Source organism: Aedes aegypti, chromosome 2 (assembly GCF_002204515.2).
Source record: "Aedes aegypti strain LVP_AGWG chromosome 2, AaegL5.0 Primary Assembly, whole genome shotgun sequence".
Taxonomy (NCBI): Eukaryota; Metazoa; Arthropoda; class Insecta; order Diptera; family Culicidae; genus Aedes; species Aedes aegypti.
Genome location: NC_035108.1, coordinates 144,700,373 through 144,726,908, shown reverse-complemented (window position 1 = coordinate 144,726,908; position 26,536 = coordinate 144,700,373). Strand labels below are relative to the sequence as shown.

Sequence of the window (26,536 nt, the reverse complement as noted above, 5' to 3'; positions counted from 1 at the left end):
TATGGCGGTTTATTTTAATGGTTGCATGTACTTATACAATTGTCTGTTATCTTAAAAAAACTTCATGTTCAATAACGAACTCCAATGATTTCAATTATTCTGAAGAATAGGAAACATTGATTGAAACTTGATAAGTTGTAGTATGTTTACCTTAATAAATTTATGTAAAAATGCGATGTCGTTAATAAACGGCATACGACCATGGGCTGGTCACCTTGTGTGAATGTAGGTAGAAATTATGCTAAATTTGAAACGTCTTGTAATCGATTCGTGATCAAGGTATATCAAATAAGTCTTTGAGCTATTGCAATGCATCAAAATTAGTGTAACTCTAATATTCTCCTATGAACTCATATATGGGAGAAGGCTAAAAATACAAAAATCGATTTTTTTCAATTTTTTGCCGATGAAAGATTGTTTAATATTCCGCAAGCTTTTCTTGACTATAAAGGCTAACTTTTAGTGAAAAAAGATCGGAGGTTCATGCAAGTTCGATAATATGTGTGTTCCAGCACACCGTGTGCTGTTCTTCCTAGGTTCTAGGTTCCTAGGTTCCTAGGTCTTCGTAGTTTTGTAGATTAATGGAACACAATTACAGTAGAAAATTTCTCTTGTCTTTCATAATTTCCATTAATAGCAAAACTTAATAGCTAAAAAACATCGTAGTATGTGTGCACTTCGTGGGCCGATATTAATAAAACTACAATAAAATACTGAACGGAATCCATCAACTCTAAGGGGGGCTAAACGAGCTTGAAGTTTGTAAGGAGAAAATCGTCAAGGTATATAAAAATCCTCCAAACGGTTTGAATTACATTTCCGACCACAAGTGGCGCTATGTTTGATTAATTTCTAGAATTTTTGATTTAAAGATTCTCGATTTAATAATTGAAAGACTGTAACAAACTGAAAGTCAAGTTATTAAAAATAAAACAATAAGAACATGTTTTACCTGTGGAAACTATAATTTGGTTTTCCTCAAATTTCCCAGTTAGATGCATTACCATTTACCTAGATGTTAACACCCCCAAAATCTGTTGTTTTTTTTTCTAAGGAATGTCATTCTGGAGAATGATATTCAGGGGAACGTCGTACAATCACTTGTACTATATGAACCTTGAGGGAGAAGAATGCAAACTGTAACTTATGATATCCCTAGATCATTATAATTTGGAAGGTTAGTGTCTTCGGAAGAATAGTATGGTATTTCAAGGGCTATAAGGTAGTTATTCATGTACACGTTCCTCAGTTTTTCTTTTCGACAAGAATAAGTATCCCAACAAAACATTCACAACCAGAAAGTTTAAAACTATTCTTCCGGGAATAATAGGATTTATTCAGTTCTAAGATTTGTTTTCCATATTAAATTCAAGAAAACACCATTTTGCAGCTGAATACTGTTATTTAATTTTACATGTATGGGAATTCATCGGAGAAACTAGAAAGTAGATTGGAGTACATTGTACTTTTTAATTCCTTATTGCTTATCTTTGACAAGATAAGAAATATTCATCAACAGAATTTTTTCAAACCCTACAAAAACAGAATCTAGGCATGAATGTTGAACGTTTTCGTAAAAATATCCGAGGTGAATATTCAATAATGATCAAGATTAGACACCGTGTGTTAAAAACTCGTATAAACTGTGCTATGTCATCCACCATAACATCAAAAATATCATAAGGTGAGGATGAATTAAAACCACCTCTAGATTTTCAAGAGCTCAAATCTAGAGATCAAAATAGTGATCTTAACCCCCAAGTAAAAATGGTACAAAAGTCAAAACTAAAAAAGCAGTTCTCTCCTTTTATATCAAAGTTCGAAGAAAATAAAAATACTTAGCTGTTTTATTTTGCAAATAAAAGAGCTGTGTGTTTTTATTTTTTTTGTCTATTTAAAAAGAGAAAACTGCTTTGTCAATTTTGAATTTTGCACCATTTTTACTTGGGCCTTAAATGGAAATTCGAACGGTTGGTCACAACTAATCGATCAAACTTCCAGCGCAGTAGATTTTTTGTCCTCTTAATTTGTACTCTTCATAACTCTAGGTATGGCTAGGTTTGGTGTAATTAAAACCAGTGAAACAAATTGAAATCAAAAAAGACGAAAAACAACAAAGCAAGCTCGCTCATAACCGTTCTTCCCAACTTAAATGGATTAGGATACAATCAAATGCAAAATTGTCATGACAATCACAGGGCGCATCATTGTTGCAACCTTTTTAACTCGCGATTTATCAGTTATTTGAAACACAAAACCTGATTTGTTTTTTGGATGCTGTTCGATAATGTGGCAATGTTTACCAACAAAGTTCTGTAAAATGGCAATTCGAAGCCCAGAAAATCGCTGCGCACGTGGTGATCGATCATTGTCATATCCTGTTCAAGTGATGACAAACCGATGTTGCGGAATAAAATTGTTACAACAAGAGTAGAAGATGACAATGTTTTTTATGCTGCGTGTTGGGTGACATTTGATTTACTGGGCTGGTCTCATCTTTCGGGTTTAAGAGGGTTAATCCTGTGACCAAATAGAAACACATCCTATTTAAAAAAACTTAGACATCGGACATTATAAAAATTCATATTACATTAATTCCTTTAATTTGGTTTTCGAGCACATATCCGAAGAATTTCATCAAATTGTCCAGATAAACCCGCATGGTGCAAACTTCACCGATATGCTATGAGAACGAATTTCAGCAACATGTTGCCTATTTTAGAAACTTTATGAGAAAACTTTATTTATTTGAATAGTATCGATGTGAATTACATGTGTAAACATGATACTTTAGTAGGAAGTTACTTCCCGAACGTTGCGGGTTTCCAGAACCAGATATTAATACGGTCAAATATCAGAACCTTATTCACAGCCCACGTGGATACCTTCACAACTATTTAAGGACGGTTCAGGTTATTCAAATGATTACGAAATTACAGTTCGTCAAGGTTAGATCTTTCTGGCCGTGTAGTTCCGGCGTCCAGAATAGAACTACGGACAACCCGTTCCGGTGGTAAGAGTCCACCAAACGGGGTAACCCCAATTCAAGGTGTGATGCGAAAAACCGTGCTGAGGAATGAATGGTCGAAGGGGTGAAAAAGATGTTCGGCCATTAACGGAGCCTGTGGGGCACCTGGGCACCCCTCACAGTATTTGTCCCTTACCGCGTTAATGCAGGGCTCTGGCGTGGTTGACCTCTTTTCCCGTGCTACTCGTGGGATCCAAAATGAGTACAAATTCAAACAACAATCAGATTAGTAGTGGTAGTGCAGGTAGTAGCAGTAGTAGGGAAGCGAACCCCTTCGCAAGAAGTGGGCTAGCTAGATCTCCGTTGAGGAGAGTAGAAGCAGGAGGAGGCAGCAGTGCACGTAGTGCCAGTGCTGGAACCCATATTTCATCCCCGGCTAACGCATCGGGTGAAGTTATGGATGGAGCGTGGTTGATGAGGGCCATCAATAAAAGTAGAGATGGGCTCTCTGCGATGGAAGTGGCTGCACAGCAGCTCGACTCCATAATTGACTTTGCGTCCTCGAAGTCTAACATCAGCAAGGACCTCAAGCAGGCCTTGCTTAGACTTCGTAAGTCAATGTTGGCGGCCAAGCAGAACCATGCTGAACCCATGGTGACTGTGGCTGCGGCAGAACCCGTGGAACTGAAGGTGCCGAAGTCTACCCAGACGGAACCCTTCGTTTTCGCGGGCAGCCCCAAAAGCGTGGAAGCGAATGCTTACAGCAAGCAATCGCAGAAGCGCGCGAGACAGCCGTCAGGGGAGGAGCTACCCGGCGGCGCTCGTAAGGCCAGGCGGATACTGACCCCGAAAATCGGCAGAAGTGCCGGAAAATCGGACCCCAGCCAGGCGTCCCGGAAAGCCGAGAAGGGTGGGCCCGAAAAGGCTGGCCCCTCACGGAGTGATGGGAACAGGGGGTTGCGACCTTTGAGAGGTCCTCCATCACCACAGGTCAGGGCGGAGCAGGGGGGGGACGCCCCCTGGACAACCGTAGTGAGGAAGAAGAAGAAGAAGAAACAGGAGAAACAGGAGCGCAGGGATACCAGACCTAAGAAAGGTAGGAGGGTAGGTGCCAAGCGCGAAAAGGGTGATGCGATCATCATCAAGACGGAAGAGTCCAAGTACTCGGAAGTCCTGAAGGCGATGCGCAGTGACGCGAAGCTTGCGGATCTAGGAGCCGACGTACGCAGTGTCAGACGCACTCGTACAGGTGAAATGATCCTCGAGCTTAAGCGCGACAAGGAGCGCAAGGGCGCCGCCTACAAAAGTTTGGCGGAAGAGGTCCTTGGCGCTGGTGTTGAAGTGAGGGCTCTGACGCAGTCAGTGACTCTGAAGGTGATGAACCTTGACGAGATCACTAACGCAGAAGAGCTCGTCACGGCACTGCGGCAACAGTGCGAAGTGCAGGTGCCCACCACCGCCGTTCAGCTACGGAAAGGTCCGGCAGGTACTCAGGTGGCCTTAGTACACCTACCTGTGGCAGACGCAAATAAGTCCGCTAAGGTAGGTAAGATCAAGGTTGGTTGGTCAGTATGTTCACTGAACATACATGAGCAACCAGTGATCTGCTTTAGGTGCAGGGAACCTGGACACAAGTCCTGGGGCTGTAAAGGCCCTGATAGGACGAAGTTGTGCAGGCGTTGTGGTGAGGAAGGTCATAAGGCACTAGGCTGCAAGAACCCTCCCAAGTGCTTGATTTGTTCCGGCAAGTCCGTGAACAACAATCACCCAACGGGAGGCTCAAGGTGCCCGACCTTCAAACGAGCCATCAACGAAAAATCACAGTGCAGGTAACGCAGCAGAACCTGAACCACTGTGACGCAGCTCAGCAACTGCTGTACCAGTCAGTTGCTGAGTGGGGGACGGACATCGCCATCATATCGGACCCATACCGAGTACCCGCCGGCAACGGCAACTGGGTCGTGGATGGATCCGGAAAAATGGCGGCGATATGGACAACGGGTAAATACCCTGTCCAGCAGTTGGTGTCTACTACCTACGAGGGCTTCGTGATCGCCAAAGTAAACGGGGTCCTCTTCTGTAGCTGCTATGCGCCTCCGAGTTGGTCGACCGAGCGGTTCACGCAGATGCTGGACTGTATGACGACCGCGCTGACAGGGCGAAGGCCAGTTGTAATAGCGGGTGACTTCAATGCCTGGGCCGTGGAATGGGGAAGCCGTAACACGAACCAGCGAGGTCAAATCCTGCTAGAGGCACTGGCCGTGCTAGATGTCGATCTGGCTAATGTTGGTGCCAAAAGTACCTTCAGCCGTAACGGAGCGGAGTCGATTATCGACGTTACTTTTTGTAGTCCTGGCCTAACGAGTAGTTCGAACTGGAGGGTAGACGATGCCTACACTCACAGCGACCACCTGGCGGTTCGCTACAGTATCGACTACAACAACAGCAGGCAGCGGGTTGAGGAAGCGGCTAGGTCAAGGCCAAGCCCTCGTAGGTGGAAGACATCGTACTTCAATGATGAAGTACTTAGGGAGGCGCTCCGCCGTGAGCGTAACCTACTCGGCCTAAGCGGGGACGAACTGGTAGCGGTGCTTACGCGTGCATGCGATGCGACCATGCCTAGAAAAGTCCACCCTAGGAATGGGAGACCACCGACATACTGGTGGACTCAAGCTATTGCGAACCTGCGCCGTGCCTGCCTACGGGCCAGGAGACGGATGCAGCGAGCACGTACCGAGCAGGAGCGTGAAGAACGACGGGCGGTGTTCACCGCTGCCAAAGTCGCGCTAAAGTCCGAAATAAGGGCAAGCAAGAAGGCCTGCTTCGAGGGACTCTGTCAGAGTGCCAACGCGAACCCGTGGGGTGATGCCTACAGGATCGTAATGGCGAAGACAAGAGGTGCAATTGCTCCTACGGAGCAATCTCCACAGATGCTGGAGGGGATCATCGAGGGGCTCTTCCCGCGCCACAACCCTAGCCCATGGCCTCCTTTTGTAGGACAGCCGGGGATTGGGGCTGGCGATGAGGATGGAGTAACTGATGAGGAACTTGTAGGGATTGCAAAATCCCTAAGCATGGGGAAGGCACCAGGTCCGGACGGAGTTCCAAACCTGGCCCTCAAAGTCGCAATCTTGGAGGCTCCCGGTATGTTCAGATCTGCTATGCAGATATGCCTGGACGAGGGAGTATTTCCAGATGCGTGGAAGAGGCAGAGCCTGGTACTATTGCCAAAGGCGGGGAAACCACCCGGTGACCCGTCGGCGTATAGACCAATATGCTTGATTGACACGGTGGGTAAAGTGCTCGAGAAGATCATCCTCAACAGACTGTCGAGATACACCGAGGGTGTAAATGGTCTCTCAGGCAACCAGTTTGGCTTCCGGAAAGGGAGGTCCACTGTAGACGCTATTCTGACGGTTAAGAAAACCGCTGAGATAGCACTCCAGCGTAAGAGGAGGGGTATTCGCTACTGCGCAGTAGTGACTCTGGATGTAAGGAATGCATTTAATAGTGCCAGTTGGGCGGCTATTGCTGATGCGCTCCTGCGTCTGGGGATACCCGAGTACCTGTACAAGATTCTCGGAAGTTACTTCCAGAATCGGGTATTAGTCTATGACACAGAGGTGGGTCGGAAGTGCTTTCACATAACCTCAGGAGTCCCGCAAGGTTCCATCCTGGGTCCGGTGTTATGGAATGTCATGTACGACGAGGTGTTGAGATTAAAATTCCCGGCGGGTGTGGTCATCGTTGGCTTTGCCGACGATATCACGCTGGAGGTCTACGGTGAATCGATCGAAGAAGTGGAATTGACTGCAGCCCACTCGATCGCAATTGTGGAGGAGTGGATGAGCTCCAGGAAACTGGAATTGGCTCACCACAAAACTGAGGCTGTTGTTGTCAACAACCGAAAGTCGGTGCAGCAAGCGGTGATCAGTGTAGGCGACTGCACAATCACTTCGAAGCGCTCCGTCAAACACTTGGGGGTGATGATCGACGACAAGCTTACCTTCGGTAGCCATGTCGATTATGCCTGCAAGAGAGCCTCCACAGCTATTGTGGCACTGTCCCGGATGATGTCCAATAGCTCTGCGGTGTACGCCAGCAAGCGTAAGCTTCTGGCCAGTGTCGCCTCGTCCATACTGAGGTATGGTGGCCCGGCTTGGGGCACGGCTTTGAGTACCGATAGCTACCGTAGCAAGCTAGAGAGTACTTATAGGCTAATGTGCCTGAGGGTTGCGAGCGCGTACCGTACCGTGTCACACGATGCACTTTGTGTCATCACCGGTATGATGCCTATTGGTATCCTTATCATGGAAGACATAGAGTGCTTCGAAATGCGCGGCACAAGAGGCATACGCAGGACTGCCAGACTGGCCTCCATGGTCAAATGGCAGCGTGCGTGGGACAGTTCCACCAAGGGAGTGTGGACTCACAGGTTGATTCCAAGGTTAGATATCTGGGTCAATAGGCGCCATGGGGAACTAACATTCCACCTAACACAGGTCCTTTCGGGTCATGGATGCTTTAGACAATATCTACACCGTTTCGGTCATGCGGGTTCTCCCGAATGTCCAGTTTGTGCAGGTTTAGAGGAAACGGCGGAACACGTTTTGTTCGTGTGCCCGCGTTTCCGCACAATGCGTGACCGCATGTTTGCCACATGCGGTCGGGACACGACTCCGGACAATTTGGTCCAGAGGATGTGTGCAGACGAGTTTGGCTGGAATGCCGTTTCATCGGCTATCACCCACATCGTCTCGGAACTCCAAAGGAGGTGGCGTGTGGACTCGAGGAGTGACTAGTGCAGACGCTAATCAACAGGTGGTCCAAGGGTTCGCAGTCGGCTACGTAGGTCATACCGGTGCCCTACGGTCGAGATCGACCCTTACAGCGATTAAGTGGCCGCGGGAGAACATCCTGGTAGCGCTGCTGTCGTGGCGCCGGCCTACTGGGTGGATACGAGCCTCTGGTTGTTCGGGGCAGGTGGAGGCCCCTTCGTCAGCAATCCCAGCTGATGCTAGCTGATAGGGCCTGAGCCTTCAGTAGGTCAAATTGCGAAGCCCGCAGTATCAGTTCTTGATACCTGCGGTGCAGCTGGGCGCGGGCTTAGTGGTCGACCCTGCCCGCCTTCAGCGGACAACGGGAGGTGAGGACCACCCGGGAAGCTGGCAATGCGCCAGCATGCTACCTTGGTGGACCCCCATAAGCGTGTCATCGATGTTCGTTGCTGCATGGCTACGCAGCTAACCTGGAGGATGCGATGTGCAATAGCCCCTCTCCGAAGCAAAAAAAAGATCTTTCAAATGTTTTTTTTTTCGAAATGTATCAGCATTCCGGTGGCCATAGCGCCCAAATCAGGATCACTCGGAGGTTTAAACTGGTGAGCTCGTTTCATGCTTCTGTTCTAAATGAGTTAAAAATGATGGTTCACATTTTATTCCTGACAGCGAAGAGAATACGTTTATGTTTCTGTTCAATAAACAGTGAAAAGTCTATTAGTTCAAATAAACCATGTTAACATTTTTGCGTGCTATTCAAATGCAGCAAGTAATAATGCCAAGAACTACCTTTTTATAATTATACAAGATCTTTGAATGCTTCGATATTAGAAGTATCAACTTTTCTTCAAGGGATTGGTAGATTACTTTTCAATTGATTTTGATTTTTTTAGCACCATGAGTGTCATATTGTGTGCTTAGTCTAATTTTGTGCAGATGGATGCATAACTTTTCGAAATGAGGTGTTCGCACAGAGGCGTGCCTCCATATAATGATCGGAAAAAACCTCAAATGCATCCCAAATCGGTTGAAAATTGTAATCTAAGGCCTGTACTCAAAAAAAAAAAAAAAAAAAATGTACCAGACAAAAGTGTTCGCCAAAAAATTATTTTAAGTCGGATTTCCTTGAAACTTTCAGGGAATGGATTATGTTTCGGCATAACTACTTCATTCAATGTCCATTCCTTCACTGAAATCCCGCACCTTTCCCTTAGACCCCTCATTACATTTTGTGCAATGGTGGAGCCAACCTTTTTGGTCACCTTGATCCATTTCTTCTATTCCAGCTCGTTTTTAAACACCTTGGACGATTTTCGAACTTTGGCCTTCATTATAGCCCAAAATGTTTCCACCGGACGAATTTCCGGTGAATTTGGGGGGGCTGGTGGTCTTTGGCACAAAAACAACGTTATTGTCTCTGTACCAATCCAACGTCGATCGCGCGTTTTATGAATTAAATTTTGACAGGATGCGGTGTCGTAACGTGTGAAAGTAACAGCAATATCATCAGTGTTGTCGTTTCGTAAAATGGACTATAATCACTGAACCGATTGTTTTGAAACTTTGCTCAGGTAAACATCAACTCCAACCAATCTAGTTATACTTAGATTTTCATCATTTTTTACCTACGGACAAAAAAGTTACACACGGATAAATATGGTGGATTTTCATTTCATTTTTATATTTTTAGTGAAATTTGTTAAATGTAAGTTTTCTATTCTATCATATAAAAAGTCTATTTCACATAAATTTTGTATGTAATGCAAAGATTTGTACATAAACCTTAACTGGACATTCAAACTCAACTTTCTCATAGTGATAGTTTTGAAACAGAATGCATAATAACATAATCTTTTAGTACAATGTTACCACAATTACACTTAATTTGGCAAACATATCTCTATCTGCCGATATTAAATACCTTTCCCCTAAAAGTAAAAATAGCTGACTGCAAAAGTCGAAAATAAAAAAAGAGAAGAGTAAACCCCTTTGATACGGATGTATCATAGCCGTCGTTGGTCAGTGTGTACGGCAGCAGCCACGCACCTATTCCTCAGCCGAATCGACAACCCGTGCGATCATATGGGGATGTAGGTACAATAGTGTTGCGTTTTCTCACACCGACTGTATTCAATGCCGGCAGATAGAGATATGGTGAGGGATAAGTGTGGTATATTGGACTAGTAATATTGTGGGGCTTGGGGATGCTACAAAGGTCAATAGCCAAATACTTCAATTTACCGTGGCGTAGCTGTAGTATAATTGGTAATGCGTCCGTGTACAGAATTGAAATTGTGGGTTCAAGTCCCGCCGGCTACATAATCTTTTAGCACAATGTTACCACAATTACACTTAATTTGGCAAACATATCTCTATCTGCCGATATCTGTTTGAAGTTTGGTAAGTGAACCCGTTGATGAATTCAAAGCAGTCCAATTTCGCTGATTTTTCCATACTTAAGATGCTATAGATGCTAGTATAGAAGTGTATAAAAATATCATCAAATGATTTCAAGGTTTTATCCGGCCGTGCGCCACTGTGCGTCGTTATTGACTTAATAATGGTTTGTTAGCAGTGAAAACGATGTGCTATTTCTAGATATCGTCTAGGACTCTTGTAATTAAGGAGGAAGGGAATTTCAACATCTGACGCATACGCAAACATTCAAGTTTTGGTAGTGTGCTCACGACAATAGATCATTTTGCGAAATGATAGCAATGTTGATATTGACGTTGTTTTCATACAGCTTTTCGTATTTGTTTTGGAGTAGCAACTGCGAGCGGCCAATCATGCTCTTGAATCATATGTATAAAAATATTGATAAGACTGTTTTGCATTTAGTGATGGTGAAAACACTGAACGTGCAAATTTAAGCTTTAAAAAGCTTTGAAATATGTCTAAAATTTCATAAAACCTTAGTTGTCTTTTAATATATTATGCCCAAATTCAAGATGCTTAGATTCTACATCTTTAAAATTTTGAATGTCAATTCTATGGACATTTTTATTGTAATAATTCCCGTTACTTTACAAAGGCATTTAAATGAGAACTTAATTATACGTTTAACATTTACAATGGACCGATGCACGAGTTCACCAATTTGACGTTTGAGCGGTGCCGAATTCACTTGTTGCCATGGTCACATAAATAACACGGCACCGCTCAAACGTCAAATGATAAACTCGTGCATTGGTCTATTCACGGTAAAACTCTGATTTTCTCGACGAAATTAGTTAAAATTTACAGATTGCTTGGATATTACATATTATGAACGCTTGATGCAAACCTGATGGTTACTTGGTTGGTCCACAAACTGCGCTGTTAGGCAACATTCGCACAAAACGTTCAAATTACAATTACTTTATAATTATATAAGTAATCCAAAGCTTGTGACAAATTGTTATAAAACAAACAATTGCTTTCGATTGCCTTGTAAAAATATTGTCAAATTCATGGAGATGATGCTCAAATATTATGAATTTCAAATAGTGGGGGCCTAATTTTTGCACATATTTTTTTGTAATAACAATTGCAGACACAACGTGAATCAACAAAGTTATCATAGCTATTTCATTGCAGTTATAACCATGTATTTTAGTAGTACATTACAGTACAGCCGTCCTCACTGCCCCCGTGCAAAAACAGAATCGGGTGTAGTTGCGTGCACCCATTGTGTAATACTGATGGAGTCCCATGGTTGCTGTCAGACTTTAAACCTTCACATAACACCAAACAGGTGCTCAAACGGGCGCAACCAATGATCATATCGTTGTCACGGGCTTTGCTACTTATCCCGTTAATGACCCTTATAAATGCTCCATGTTCAGTGGCCCAGTGTTGAAGTTCCATTTTGCATTACATACCTATACCTAGCTTATCGAGTCTGGTTTTTGGTCTCAGAAGCAGAAAACTTTCATACCACCCGGAGCAAACTTTTCCCGCTGACATACGTGCACTGGTGTCTGGCTAACGAAGTGCCATAAAGTGGGATCAACTATGTTTGATAGTTTTGCTTGCCCTCCTTCAGAGAGAGACAGTCGGGGGGTCTAACCGACGCTTGGTGGTGAGCACGATTGGCGTATCATTTTCGTGAGCTTTTTTTCTGCAATGCCACGCCAAAGCTAAACTACTTATTTGCATAATCAGTAGGGTGCGGGTTATTTTTCGAAAGTTCTCAATACCGTTCATTAACGAAAAATTGAACTGTTTTGACCATAACTTCATGAATACTCTTTCGATTCCAATGTTTTGCATGTCTTTGAAGACCATCTGATTGTTTTCAAACATTGTGAATTAAAAATGATTTAAAAACGTGAATGTTAAATAACGGTTTCAAATTCAATTGAATTTTTTTGACATTGAAAATTCACCTTTAATTGCTTGTGCCACTCCTCAAATCTTACTATACTTGATTCAAAGTTTGAGGTTTTCTCTTTTCACGTCATTTGAATGCAATCAATCTTTCCAACTTTTGGTTTTGACAAATTTGAAAAATAATTCACACCCTAAACACAAACTCTAGAGAAGTGCAGCTGTGCAAAGTGAGGAGCACTGGGATCAATAGTATGCAGAATGATGGTAACGCTACTGAAATTTTCTTTGTCGGAAGGATGCCTTGCCATCTATCAGTATGACTCGTGGCAATGAAGCATGCCCGAAGTGTGGAGGATGCCTCGGTGGTAAGTTTTTGTCAAGTTGGTTAATTCAATTGCATACTTTATGCAAATGTGATTGCTTGCAGTTGCATTCTGATGGTGGTGCCATTGCAGTGAGTGAGTGCTAGCGTTAGATCGTGAGCAGATATAGCAAACCATCTTACAGTGGAATGAGTTTACCCTGGATGCTGTGCGATTCTGATGCTGGTAGAGTGATGATAATATCATTAAAATTGTGACTTATGAGATCAAGGCATAATTGGCATTAAAGCTATGATTTTATTCAATTTGTTAAAGCTGTGTCATTTGGATTGCGCGTTGATTCTACTGATCCAACATCAAAATGGCTATCAATAATCAAAAGCATGATTAGATTATCATTAACATATTTCAACGACATTAAACTATTCCATTGTGTTCTTGCTTTGATTGACAAAAGCTGATCAATATATCGACAGGAAAACCATTGCAGATTGAAAATATATTTTTTCTCATTTTTATTATTTGTTCCATTTCAACAATCTTTTCAATGAAATTATTGTTTTATAAACCGTATGCTTCACTCTTCTTAAAAGAAAAAGTACTAAATCTAAGATTCTCCATATTTTCATCGTAATAAGCGGATGTGTACAATAAAATCATCGAAACCGTAAAACATATAGAAGCCAAAATGGTTGTAATTGACATTTTGATCGGTTTTGAGTTAAGGTTACCAAAAATATCTACTGTTTTTAGGCTTAAGAAAGGTAGTTTTAGGTGATTTTTTCAGTTCATCAGGAAAAAATAACATAATTCGTAGAAGGTTGGCTTGACTTTTGGTATGAGAGCTTAAAAAACATCTTTTACGAATTATATTGGAAATTTGCATGGAATAAAAAATTGATAGAAGGACGATAGTCTTTGAACTAGGTTTTTGTGACTTACACCCCTTTGCTTCTTACCCTCTCTATTATCATCGAAAATTTATGTTCAACAGATATATGCTAGCTCACAATCAATTTTCCAAGTACGCTAAACTTGCATTTATATTATATCACTCTATTTATCCATATCAGGCATAAGACTTAAGTTCTTCAGCTTAGTCAGTAAACACATAGCTGATCAGCAAGACCACAATTGAATTTTCCTGGATTTTCCTAACCACAACGTATAAACGAGTTTAGTACAGGATTTGCGAATGGAAATATCGTTAACTGTAAACGAATGATCTTAGTTATTAACTGTGGAAATATCCAAAAGAACACTATACCAATAAACAGGTTTTGTCCCGTTTAAAAAGTAACGTAAAAAAATCAAGTTAAACAATGTTTGCTTTTTGAGATGTGTATTTGGAAAATTTGGAGTTAGATACATCTTCACTTTAAATCAGTATTTTACACAATTTCAGCGACTAGTAGCTCAAAATTGTGATGTGCTGGAACATTTTTCAGAACATCATTGCATTCAGGCACCTCAAATTTCAACAACTACCGTAAAATTAAACCTTACATAAACTTTATATGAGCCTATCGGAGAGCGCATCATTTAGTAGGTATTGGAAGACCTCACTCTTCTCGCTAACGATGTGCTGGACGATATTTCTTTTGTGTGTGACCCCCCATGGGTCGCGACGTCCTCAAACGACCTGTTACGGAACATGAGTGTGTAGCTCGAAAATTGCGAAAGAGGATCACGTGATTACTGAGTTGAAATCGAATTCAGGTTTACTACTGCGCCCATGAGTTCTATCGTTGTGTTGGGGTAACGCACCCTATATAGTGGACAGTCGTCAGTTCGATTCTCACCGAGAAGACGTGTAATTTTTCGCAAATTTTTCTTCAATTTGTCCATTTAATCCAATTGTTATGTTTTAGGTAGATGTTCAAACTTCCGCTCAGCTGGTTAGCCGTAAACGATCAATCATAATTTAAAAATAAGAACCTCAAGTTTGAGAGAGACATATAAGTTGATCCTTAAAACACGCAAAACGATTTATTTTGTTAAGCTTTGTGATTGAACTTAGACATCTTCGAAAGCCTTGTATGCTTATGCTTAGAACAATTGCTACAGTATCCCTGGAAAAATATCTGGAAATGGACTCTTCCAAATGGAAACCCATTTCTCTTTAAGTATTTTGTTGCAGGAAAGCATGGCAGAATTCATATTGAGTTTTCCGAAGAATTTCAAAGGAAATATCAGGAGGAACCTATGGCAGAATATGTGGTGAAGTGCTCAAACAAATCCGTGTTAGATTTCTACATAGAAATTGTTTGTCTTCGAACCACCCTAATGCAATCTAGGTTCTAATGAAATTTCCAATTTTTCAAGTAGAAATAGGTTGAAGCTCTATCACAGCGGACAAATAAGGGGTGATCCATTAATTACGTAAGACAATTTTGGCGGTTTTTAGACCCCCCCTCCCCCCATAGTAAGATTTATTGCATGAAAATTAAAAATAATTTGTATGGCGCGTAAGAAATCTCAAACCCCCCCTCCCCCCATAAACCCTTACCTAATTAATGGACGACCCCTAACCTTTTCTCGTGTCTCAAGGGTCAAGTTCTATGTCTCCAGTAAATTTGGAGTAGCCAAATCCATTGTCACCATCATAAATGTTCCTGCACGTCACAATTTTGAGCTACAAGTCGCCAAAGTTGCAAAAAATACTAGTTTGATGACGTTGAAATGAAATATATACTATTTTTATTTTTCGTTATTCAATCTGCCGAGGATACAAAATAGGTCTTATACGTTTGTATCATACATAGTTTGATTAAGATTTAAGAATTTAAAATCGGTTCAATGATTGTTTTAGACATACAAATTCGTCCTCAGATTTATATAGCCAAATATTATTCTTTTCCAATTCATCAAAGTATCCCATTTCGCACCTAATCGTATCCCGAGCTGGCAGCACCCTTTCAGATTTCAACAAAGTTTTGTGAATGTGTAGACTTTGACTAATTAAGCCACTTTGCATATTCAGCTTTTACAAAATTTATCTGGATTATTACTTTTTAAAGTTTTTAACCCGATAGTTCCAAAATAATATTACCGAAAAACGACAACTTCTACAAAAAAAGTGTTGTATGGATGATTTGTAGATATTTGTCCAAATTTTAAAATAAAAACCTTATATGTTACCTAGACTGAAAGAAAATATTTTCAAAACTTAGAGCTGTTTAAAAAAAATAAATCGTCATATTTTATATGAATAAAATTTTGTCTCAAGATAGGTAATTATGTTAACTACTACATTGCGAGATAGGCACTTCTAAGGAAAAAAAGGTTTTCTCACGAAAACTTTTTCTTGTCTTTTAACATAAAACAAAACATGTGTAAAACACAATTATCTCAGAATTCAATGAAGCTCAATAAGCAAGTCAGTTTGGTCTTATCAGTTTACTTTAAATTATCGATGAATTTTATATATAAATTCACATCATCTCAGGCTACACTTCACTTAAAAGAATTTTTTTTCCCGTAACGCGGGTAGATCACCTTGTCGAGGTGCGTTACGTGGTAAGATCTACCATATTGTACTCCTGTTGTATCTGTCCTTGTTAATACTTATAAAGTTATGGTAGGAAGAGTATAAGAGAGTAACAAGCCTCCAAGACCCTCCTATTTGTCCTAGATGAGGAGGAGGTTGAAGTGGAAAAATGACTCAATCCGCATCAGAGGCTGGTTTCAATTCATGAGACAAGTTCTTTCCGAGTTCAAGTGCTTATCTTTGGATATGAGGTAAACGATTCTGAATCAGTGGAGTAGCAGACCTCTACATTCTAAATTAAGCTTCTTGTTCCAAGGATCTAAATGTCTTATGCGATGAAACCTGTTCGCAGTTACAAAAAACGACTTTGAACCTTATAAGTAGAACCAATAATTTGATACACTAGAGTTACGATGCATGGTCAAAATCAGTATCATTCAACCAGCTTAGTGGCTGTACCTGAATGAGGGGTGCGCTTTTGAGAGTTTAATGGTGACAAACTGTTTTATCCAAGAGATACAAATAGGGGTATCTCTTTCAAAAGAGGCTCTTTGAAAATTGGAAAAGAATGAAAATGGTATAAAAAACGACTACTTCATTAGTTCTCAATAGTAATGGAGTAGAACAATATGCACTAAACAAAGGACACGTATATACCACTAAAGATCAAAGAAAACTGGTTCATCCCAAACAGAAACAGAGCAGATAAAAAAAAATCAAAATTTTACGTTAATTTTATTTTAAGATAGGTAATTGTGTTTGCTACCAGCCGTCAATATATTGCTAGATGCGCACTTTCAAAGAAAACACTTTTTCTAGACTTAAATATTTTTTTAGTGTGCCATTTTCAAACAAAACCAAACAATCATCTCAGAATTCAATGAACCTCAATGAGCTAGTAATATTTTTTAACAGTGTAGGGAGCCGGATCCTATTCTTAGCACTTATGATTCACTTCGGTTGTGGAGTTTTTTGAAAGCTACAAAGCTCATATATGGCCACAATATGTGTCGTAGTAATTCGCTCCTTATTGCAAAGTTAAAAAAAATTCGGCCGAGAAAAACCCCTATGCCAAAGTTAATCATGGACGTGCCCAAGTGGGTCTGCACCCTACCTAAAATTATCAAGAATTTCTTATAAAAAGGGCCCACGACGAGTTTCTCGCCATATTATTTTAGGAGTTGATAGCATTCTCTTAGAATACAAAAAAACTGGATATGAGACCTTATCGAAAATATTATTCCATCTTTCTTTTGTCTAGTACCGAGGAAAAAGTGTTAATATGTAAGAGAAAAAAAAACACGCTAAAAATTTGTATATAAAACAAGAAAAGTTTGTGTTATACTAACCTTTTTTCTTAAAAGTGATCATCTAGCAATGTGTGGATGGTTGGTAGGAAACACAATTTTTTGTGGGGAAAAAAATCATCCACGTAAAAAATGGATTTTTTTTGCGTCACATTTTGAAAATCAGTTCAGGACAAATTTTATATGGAATTCTCGATAATTTAAAGTAAACTGATTAGACTAAAAATGACTCCCTTATTGAATTTAATACAAATTTGAAATAATTGCGACTATCAATTGTTAATTTTGTTTGGAAAAGGCACGCAAAAAATATATAAGGCAATACATTTTTCTTTGTTAGAAAGACTTTTTTCCTTAAAAGTGCGATGTTGCGATTGCTAGTGTGATAATCTTTCTTGAGACAAAATTCATTACAATAAAAAATACCATTTTTGAAAATCATTTTTTTTGAGTAGGTTAAATATAAAATTTGTGTTAGAATTTATTTTTAAGGCTAGAAAATTATTTGCAAGTCATCTATGTAACACTTGTCATTTTTCGTATGAATTATTTTGAAGACAATGGCGGAATGAAAGGTGGCTTAATTAGTCAAGGTCCAGAAAGTTTCATTGAAATCTGATATTGAAAATTTCTGTTGCAAATTGAGCACATAAATCTGCATTCAAGCTGGATATCTTGTCTGCAAGTTGACTAAAATCGATAAATAACGCATTTTTAACAATTAACATCTCAAAAACCAGGCATGCTGTGACATTTTTGAAAACGGCAATAGATTTAGTGACGATATTTTGGTGCTTAATATAAAAACGTGTTCCGCTGTCTATTCATTGATAAACAAGCAAGCGAAAAAGAAATTGGTCAGATTCCTATCGATAAGTTTGGTAAATATTTACCAAAAAGGGATGCCAGGTTCAGTTTTGCCCGATGATTCGAAACGAAGGTAATCCATCGAAAGTTGTCACTTAGTACCGTTTTGATTCATATTACGGACAGCTTCAAATTCCGGACACTCTCGTTTGTATGGGAAACATTTCACGCGAAATGTTTCAATTTTCGCCGTCCAAAAGTTCTCATTTTCGAGGTTCGTTTTATTAGGTTTTTTCCATAAATATCATTTCAAATTTATAATGCCCAACTACCTTAGACGTCTCTTAAGTGGTTGAACGATTTCAATTGATGATTTGACTGTTCCATTAATGATTATCATGAGCTGTCCGTAATTCGAATCAAAGCGTCCGGAATATGAGGCAAAAGTGAGGGAGCGTCCGGAATAAGAATCATGAAAAGGCCACACGTTTTGATTTATTTAAAATGATTCAAGTTGCGGACGCGTATTCTTTACGCACCATCCGAAAGTTAAGGGCTTCCGACGCTCGATAACGCTAAAAAATCGTACAGAAAGATTTATTTTGTATGGTCCAAGCTGGGTTATACTTCACTGAGGCCTTAAGTGTCCGTAATATGAATCAAAACGGTAACTCAATAGATCAGAAGATTACAACGCCGCACTGTAGGAGATTTCGTTATTTTAGCGTCCTAATTATGCTTCCTAGCATTTTGGCGTCTTCAAGAAAGTTATTCAGTAGGTAAATGCGCTTCTTTTGATGCATTCAGCATTTTGATTTATCCCCCTAAAAGCTAAAAAAATATTTTTTCCACATTTTCAATGTACAAGGTGTCATCACAAAAATTGTAGAAAATAATGTCAACTTAAACAACTTTTCCTATATCACAAAGTTGATAGTTTCATCGCTTTTCAAGACATAATTTATTTTCGATAAAAACCCCTTAAAAGTATAATTTTCGACACAACTTTTGCATTTTTGATTTTTCAGTTTTAGAATGTGCTAAGAAAACATCTTTGCTGAATACGGCATCTCGCTTAGTTTTAAAACAAAGAAGTTATGACAGTAGGAAAAGTGTACCAGTTATGGCCATAGTGGTTCCCTATTTGGCCATATGCAAAATTCGGATAACATTCAAATTTTTAATCTTTTCGAATGTTTCAACATCAAGATATATCCTATATCTTACTGCTAGAACACAAAAAAACTTTTCAAAATATTGAGACATTCAAGTTATCACGTATGGCGAAATAGGGAACCACTATGGCCATAACTGATACACCTACCCTATATGTAGTATTTTTGGGCATATTTCACATACTTATAACTGAACAGGAGGAAAAATAGATGCACACACTTAAATTTTTCACGAGCTCGACTGTGCGAATCTCGATTTCCCGATTTTAACCGAGACTCAGCTAACAAATTGTCTGGTTGCTTAGCAACGAAGCATAGCATAGCATAGTATAGCATAGACTGACTGTACATGTCAATGGTTGCTACTCCGTGATTGATCGGAACTGGTAAGAATTGCACTACGATCCAAATGAATAAGGGATGGGAGTTTCCGCTTATTCTCGAAGTGCAATTTTAGCAGATCTAATATTATTGATCAATAACGGCGCCGGCCAAGTCCTTATAGTCAGTTGAGATGGGGAAGGAATGTTAGGGTGTAATGATTGTTGCTTCTAGAGACCGAGAATACCTCTGCATCTCCACAATCACCACGGGAAGGGTGTTTATTAGTGAGGGAGGAAAAGATCTGGGAGTCACCTCTGGTCGGTGATGCGATCCATGGACAAGGGGGAAATATACGACTTATATTTAAAGCTAGTTTTGTATTTTTGTCTCGAGAAGTTTTTGGAAAAAATACGTCAACATCTATAATGTCGAACAATTCAAAAGACGTTTTTATTAATGACGAAAACTGAAAATTACATGTATATATTTTAACTTATATGAAACAGGAATAATGCCGACACTTGTAGTGACGAACCAAACATAGTTTGTTTGAAAATTACATATGAGTATTACTGTGCATTTTGTCTCGATATGGTAGAAGTTTTAGAAAATACGTCAACATTCACAATGTCGAACAATTCAAAAGATAATTTTTAATAATGTCAAAAAGAGAAAAATATATGTATATTGAAATTGTATAAGAAAAAAGCACAATGCCGACACTTATAGTGACGAACCATACAATGTTCGTTTTAATATTACATAAAAAATACGCTTTCAAGAAAAAATGTGTTATCATAAGCATGAAACGAACTCACCAGTTGGTAATCCATTCTCGACTGAACACAAAACTGACACTGACAGCAAAACTTCTTGGCGCCCCGAAAACAAACCGTCTTGCTTGGGCCTTCCGAATACCTACCCAGCAAGACGCTCCAAAACAGAAAAAAATCTCCGGCGACGAAAACACGCGCGAAACCGTGAGCAAATTCAATCGGACGACGCAAAACCGAAATGTCCTGCTTGGGCTTCATGAGCCACTATACCCAGCTAGACGCTCCAAAACAGGTGAAAAAAAAATCTTCGGCGACGAAAACACGCGCGAAACCGTGAGCAAAATCTATCGGACGACGCAAAACCGAACTGTCCTGCTTGGGCTTTACGAAGCACTACCCAGCAAGACGCTCCAAAACAGGAAGAAAAAAAAATTTCCGGCAACGAAAACACGCGCGAATCCGTCAGCAAAATCAATCGGACGACGCAAAACCGAACTGTCCTGCTTGGGCTTCACGAAGCACTACCCAGCAAGACGCTCCAAAACAGGAAGAAAAAAAAAATCTCCCTGTCTGGTTGCTTAGCAACGAAGTACGATTTACTCGGCTATTATTTGCTCAGATCGCAGGAAATTTGTTTGCCGACTACTCGGCTGTGCGGATCTCGGTTAAAATTAACCGAGACTCGGCATTCTGAATTAAGTGTGCAGATTAAATTATGCACATATGAAAGACAAGTTTTTGACTATAAGATAGCGTTAAAATTATTAAACCGTAAGAGAATGTAATGTAACCATATAATATGTAGTAAAGTTAAATAACGAAAACGCCTAAATGTAAAACACTAATTTATCAATTCTATTCACAAAATTATGTGTTTTCCACGTTGCTTTTTATGTAATTTTTTTTAAATTTTGGAACTTATCTTTTTGCCATGGTAGGATTGAAAAAAAAACTAAACTAAAATTAATTTGAGTGACATGTTAGAAATTCAGTTTTTCATACCTCTGGCGTTGGCTTACCAGATGGTGTCCTTTGGGAGCACATGTCTTCCCTTTTGATCATATATTCTCGTGCGAAAGTTTGGGTTCACCCCCTCAAAAACATTCAAAAGTATTCTGTCCATATATCTGTGATTACACGTCCAATTGAAACTATCTAAGCCGCATTCGAAAGGCGAAGAGTTATTCTTTATTCATATGTATTTTTCCAATAAGATTTTTTGAATTTTACTAAATTTTTACTTAAAGTTGTGAAATTTTTCAAAAAACGCACTAAAAAATATAACTAATTTCCTCAGCATTGGATCGACCAAAATTTTAAAACAAGGTGTCATTAGAATCGTAATTTTATATTCTTTGAAGACAGAACACTTTTTGATGTTTTTATGGGGGTGAACTCAAACTTTTGCACGGGAGTGTATGTCTTCCTTTGAGCTGAAAATGTTCTCCTATTTACAAGTTTTCTAATATTGAAATTCAATCACATTAGTTTTGTGATTATATTTCGTCAAAATCTCTAACTATTAATGAGTTTTGAAAAAGACTGAAGGTGTGTCTAATCCTTAAACTCAATGTTAAAATTGGCTAGTTTTCACTAACCGTTAGTAAAATTTAAATTTTCGTTATCTCGCTGAGCATATTCAGTCAATAGCAACCTTTTTCATGATGTCTATTTGAATTTTAGTGGTTTAAATTACGACAAATTTCTCAACAAACTACACACCGTTTTTTAAGTCTTCAAAACTTGTTCAAAAAGTCAATATTACAGCCATTCTATGAAAAACCGATCTAGTGGGTCTCCGAATTCCGTGAAAACTTGCTATTTTGTTCCTTATCCGAAATAAGGATACACGTATTTTAGGATTTTTTTTATTAGGGTGACCATTCCAAAATAGGGTGACCAGAAAAATCACGATTTTGCAAAATTTTTATTTTTAAAAAAATTATAACTTTTGAACCGTTCGACCGATTTTTAGTCTTTTTGGACGAAATGAAGGCTTAAGATTTTGACTTTTCAGGAAAAATATAAAATTTCACAAAAATTGTGTTTTTTACATGAAAAAACTCAATAGTTTCGGTTTTTCGTGTTTTGAAGGCCTCGGGCACAAAGGGGCTATCGCTGTTCTTATGTTTTCTTGGAAGTTCAGAAAATTTTACGTATACTGTCTAATTTTCAGCGATGTATGTTTTTTAGTTTTTGAGATATATTTTTTTGAAAATAAAAAATTAGTCATTTTTTATCGGCACACACTGTAGGTTTCAGCGAATTAGATTTGTAATGTTTAAAGAAAATTATAACTTTTGAACAGCTTAACCGATTTCCAATCTTTTTGTATGGAATGAAAGCTTAAAATTTCAACTATTCAGACAAAATTGAAAAATCTGATAAAAATATGTTTAAACGTGAAAAATTTTTTTTTTCAAAGTTTTCTATTTTTTTTTAAAAGTTGAGACCTTAAGCTGTTCAAAAGTATTGATTTTTTTAAACATTACAAATCTAATGCGCTGAGATCTACAGTGTGTGCCGATGAAAAATGACTGATTTTTTATTTTCAAAAAAATATATCTCAAAAACTAAAAAGCATACATCGCTGAAAATTTGACAGTTTACGTAAAATTTAGAAAAAAATGAGGGCATGCAATAGCCCCGCTGGTCCCGATGCCTTCAAAACACGAAAAAACGGAAACTATTGAGTTTTTTTATGTAAAAAACACAATTTTTGTGAAATTTTATATTTTTCCCGAAAAGTCAAAATCTTTGGCCTTACAGCTTAACCGATTTCCAATCTTTTCGTATGGAATGAAAGCTTAAATTTCAACTATTCAGAAAAAAATGAAAAATCTGATAAAAATATGTTTAAACGTGAAAAAATATAAAAATTCCTTTTTTTTTGAAATTTTTATATATTTTAATATAAAAATTTATTTTTTCAAAGTTTTCTATTTTTTTCTATTTTTTTTTAAAGTTGAGATCTTAAGCTTTCATTCCATAAAAAAAGATTGGAAATCGGTTGAGCTGTTCAAAAGTTATGTTTTTTTTAAAACATTACAAATCTAATGCGCTGAGATCTACAGTGTGTGCCGATGAAAAATTACTGATTTTTTATTTTCAAAAAAATATATCTCAAAAACTAAAAAAACATACATCGCTGAAAATTTGACAGTTAACGTAAAATTTTCTGAACTTTTAAGAAAAAATGAGAGCAGCAATAGCCCCTTTGGTCCCGAGGCCTTCAAAACACGAAAAAACGGAAACTATTGAGTTTTTTCATGTAAAAAACACAATTTTTGTGAAATTTTATATTTTCCGAAAAGTCAAAATCTTTAGCCTTCATTTCGTCCAAAAAGATTGAAAATCGGCCAAACGGTTCAAAAGTTATAATTTTTTTAAAAATATTTTTTTTGCAAAATCGCGATTTTTCTGGTCACCCTATTTCGGAAATGGTCACCCTAATCAAAAAATCCAAAAATACGTGTATCCCTGAGAGAGACTCGCGAAGAGGAAAAATATCAACGTCATATGCAGCCTAGTTTCCCCTCTCACGAAACGTCAAATGCAGCCCACCGTTTTTATGGCTGAAAAAGTGAAAAGTATTGTGTTCAAAGTAAATTGTTATTGAAAATCTCAGTCAGCGGAGCAGTTTTTTTCAAAGTTGCTGATAAATCTAAGCAGAAGATTAATTATTTCTAATGTATGCTACGTTTGCTGGCATGAAGAAGATCAAACATGTCGCGCGTCGGTCTAGTAAGTGAAAAAGTGACGTGACCGGTTAGTTCGTTTAGAGTAAGTGAAAAGTGTCGCGATCGGTTAGTTCTGTTTGATCTATCGACCTTGACGCTTGCTTCTACGGGGGCGAGCGACGGAGGCAGGATCAAACATGTCGCGCGTCGGTCTAGTAAGTGAAAAAGTGGCGTGATCGGTTAGTTCGGTTAGAGTAAGTGAAAAGTGCCGTGATCGGTTAGTTCTGTTTGATCTTTCGACCTTGACGCTTGCTGCTGGGCAGTGCGTCAAGAAAGGCAAGTTTTTTTTCCTTTTCGGATCGCGCGCCTTTTTTTTCTGAGTGCTTTTATATAGCCGAGCAAACGAGTGAGGCTGAGAGTGGATTGTGGCTGCACAGTGAAGGATAAAGGATCAATTGGTGAGCTCGTTTCATGCTACTATTTCTAATCTATAAAATATGTATGACTGCACATTTAATCATTACAATGGTGGGACGTAAATATGAATTTTCAACAAACTATGAATTGTTCGTCACTGTGAGTGTTATTTTCAGAACACCCCTTTTTACCTTTATTTTTGTAATTATAAAAAACAACTTTGAATGGTTCGACACTACAAGTGTAGACTTGCGAAAAGTTCACTCTATTCAACAAACTTTGGATGGTTCGCCACTGTAAGTGTCGGCATAAGAATAAGAGTGTTCTATGATGTTCCAACCAATCAAGTTTTTTGTTTCTTTTCAAATAAGTAAAATATAATAACACATGCTTTCGTCCTGACAGCTGTAGGAATGTTACATTTAGGTATTTGTTCAACAAACTTTGAATGGTTCGTCACATCAAGTGTCGGCATAATTTTCAACTACATAGAAATTGTTCATATGAAATGAAAATATTATATTTACAAATAAGCATGTATATATCTCACAAATCATTATTTATCATGGCCTAATCGCTTATCAAAGTGAATCCTGTGACCCAACGATCCTTCCCATTAACAAACATCCCTCCCAGTAACCTTTGTGGAGATGCAGAGGCAAACACGGTCTCCAAATAGCAAAGGTTACACACTAATATTCCTTCCCCTAATCCCACCTGACTGCAAGGACGTGGCCGGCGCCTTTATTGACCCTGTATAAATAGAGGCACTGAATTATGCATATTGAAGAAGATTATGGCCAATCCCAGCCAAACTTCTAGTTGATTCTTTGTGCATTTTCACTGACTTCGGTCAATCACGGAATAGCAACCATTGATATGTGTAGTCAGTCTAAGCTAAGCTGAGCTGTATGCTACGTTTGCTGGCATGAAATTTTACTCAAACGGCTATTTATGATTCGATGTGATGCAAACTCAATCTTTTTTTGCTGAGAGGTTCATGTGAGGATTTGAACGGCTAGCGCATAATTGGTATAAACACAAAGTGGAATAAGAAAAAACTCAGCAATCACAGAAAAAGAAGACCGTCTTCGCGAGTCTCGTCTCAGGTGTATCCTTATTTCGGATAAGGAACAAAATAGCAAATTTTCACGGAATTCGGAGACCCACTAGATCGGTTTTTTATGGAATGGCTGTATATTTTTTTTCGGAAAACAACAGTCTATTTATTGAGCAAAATATGATATTTAATTCGTGAAAATCCATTTCAGAACAAAGTACAAATATGACCTGGGTAACAGAATGATCAGTTTGAGAAGCCACAGTTCAAATAGTTGTGAACTTCTAAATGCAAAACAAAATTACTTTCTTAAATATTGTATACGAAAATAACCTAAATTATCTAAGGTTTCCATAAGTGAACTGTTGTGTAAAAGAGTAGGAAATTATTGTAATAATCTCTATTAAAGTGGCTTGTCGTTATGAATGACTTTGCCACTAAGATTTGTTTGGTGCAGAAATACCTTTTTATTGTATTGACGTTACTTTTCGTTGTGGTTTCTCCAAGAAATTTAATATATTTTTTTAATAACAAGCTGCCTTAAGTGATTATTTCTAACAATAATTAAAACAATCAATGTAGACATCAACTTCATTGTTTCTTTGTACATTAAGTGGTAACATAGTTTTTTGCAATCTCACTTATAGGGGGATAGATCAGAATATTGAATACATCACAAGTAACTAGCGCCTTTACACACTGAAAAACTTTCTAAAAAAATCCAAAACGCTTGGAAGCATAATCAGGACGCTTTTAATAATGAGCGCTAAAATGACGAAATCTTCCATTGTACGCCGTTTAGATTTGAATTCGAAACATTATACTTTAGCACTCGGGTCATTAGTGGCTCAGTAATTGGTAAAGCGCTCGTCTACCATATAAGAGTCGTCATTTGCTCTATGAGCTTGTGGATTTTTTTTAAAGCCCATCTATAATTTACCCATCTTTACATACGCACAATGTTTTATTTGTCTGATTTATGGATTCTTGTTTTGAAGCTTGAAGAAATTTTGTATTATTTGTAGAAGAGGCCAGTAGAGTTAAATTACAGATCCTAATAGTGCGGTATTATTGGTTGGCAATCAGCAGAGCAACTGAGTTGTCACCGATAAGCTCT

General features: G+C 38.8%; 1 protein-coding gene across 3 annotated transcripts in view; it reads right to left on the bottom strand.

The window, feature by feature from the left end:
- LOC5563832 (potassium voltage-gated channel subfamily KQT member 1) overlaps window positions 1–26,536 on the bottom strand; it is a 435,691-nt gene that overhangs the window by 212,848 nt on the left and 196,307 nt on the right. The window lies entirely within an intron of this gene.